General features: G+C 37.3%; 1 protein-coding gene across 3 annotated transcripts in view; it reads right to left on the minus strand.

The window, feature by feature from the left end:
- dock11 (dedicator of cytokinesis 11) overlaps positions 1 to 1,476 on the minus strand; it is a 102,373-nt gene that overhangs the window by 5,218 nt on the left and 95,679 nt on the right. The gene's annotated exons all lie outside the window — the stretch shown is intronic.

Raw genomic sequence — 1,476 nt, forward strand, 5'->3', positions numbered from 1 at the left:
TAAAATAAAAATAATAATGGACAACAACTTAGAGTTTAGACAAGAATGCAGAAAAAAAAGCCAAAAGGAAACAAAATTAACATTTTGTATATATACACATGATCTAATAAGACATAGATAAAAGAATTAGGCAATACACATATAGGATGTTCATCTACTTTATGACATTACATCCGACCACCTCGTGTTTCATGTTCTAAGAAGCCAACTCTCCACCTATAAACATGACTGAGCAGGGGAAAGAAGGGGACTTTCACAGGCATGTTTAAGGCCATCTCTTTAACCTGTTGCCCTCAGGCAGGCGCTTCAGGTCAATACGGGCCAGAACAAATAGACTCAGGGATAGCTTTTTTCCCAAAGCTGTCACCATACTCAACCTACAGTCAGACTTGCACTAATGTATTGTATATGTATATTTATGTATGTGTTATTAATGTGTGCACTTTTAGAGAGTTGCTCTCCAAATTTCATTGTACTGGTACAATGACAATAAAGGCTTTCAATTCAATTTCAATTAAGCATGGAATGATAACACAATAAAAACCTCAGTAGACAAAACAATTCATTAAAACTTGTGTAACAAATACTGTATATGTCAAACTCAGATTTATGTGTATATATTTTTAAATTCACGCATGAAAATGTACATAAAAAGAAATTGTTGCATCAAAATGCATCAATAATCGGTTTATAATCGGAATCAAATTGCATCGTGAGGTGCGAATCGATTCCCACCTCTAACATTTTCCAGTGGATGATGATGTCATTACCATGCCTTTTGCATGGAGCATGGCTGGCTATAATGCAACAATAACGGCCTGCATCTGTTGCAGATTGTCACTGTAGTAACTACATATCATTTAAAAGGGTTGCACCACCCAGAATCACAAATACAGATCTGCAGATGGTTTGTGTTTTATTCTTTCGGATTTTCCGATATCCGCTCTCTCCACCGTCTCCAATCCGGGACCGCAGAGGTTGAAATCATTTTGTCTGTGGTGCCTCCAGCATTGAAAAAAAGGTTTTAAAAAACTAAGTAAATGTTGACGATGGAGCCATTAATATTGAGTTCACTGCAAAATGTAATCACATAAAACCCAAACTATCTGCAGGGCATCATGCCTATAAAGGGTGTGTTTTATTACACTGGATGAACTTTTATGGTGCTCTGTTGTTTCTGCTGAGTTATTGTGTAATGATTCTGTTTGATTCCAAGAGATACAGTGACTCAACACATAGTCCAGTAAATACGTAGTAACCAACATACTGGAGCACTACAAAAAATTATTTCCTACACAACGCTGCGGAAGAAGGTCTGACTAGTCCACACAGCATTCCAGGATGGGGGTAAACGCCCTCTGGTTTTCAAACCAATCACAATTGTCAAAAAAGCCTCGGGAAGGAACTCGCTTTGGTGGAACATGTGCACATTAATAAGTAGTTTTTTAAGATAGTCTAGCTAGCTGTCTGGATTTA

Source organism: Etheostoma spectabile, chromosome 19, assembly GCF_008692095.1.
Source record: "Etheostoma spectabile isolate EspeVRDwgs_2016 chromosome 19, UIUC_Espe_1.0, whole genome shotgun sequence".
Lineage (NCBI taxonomy): Eukaryota > Metazoa > Chordata > Actinopteri > Perciformes > Percidae > Etheostoma > Etheostoma spectabile.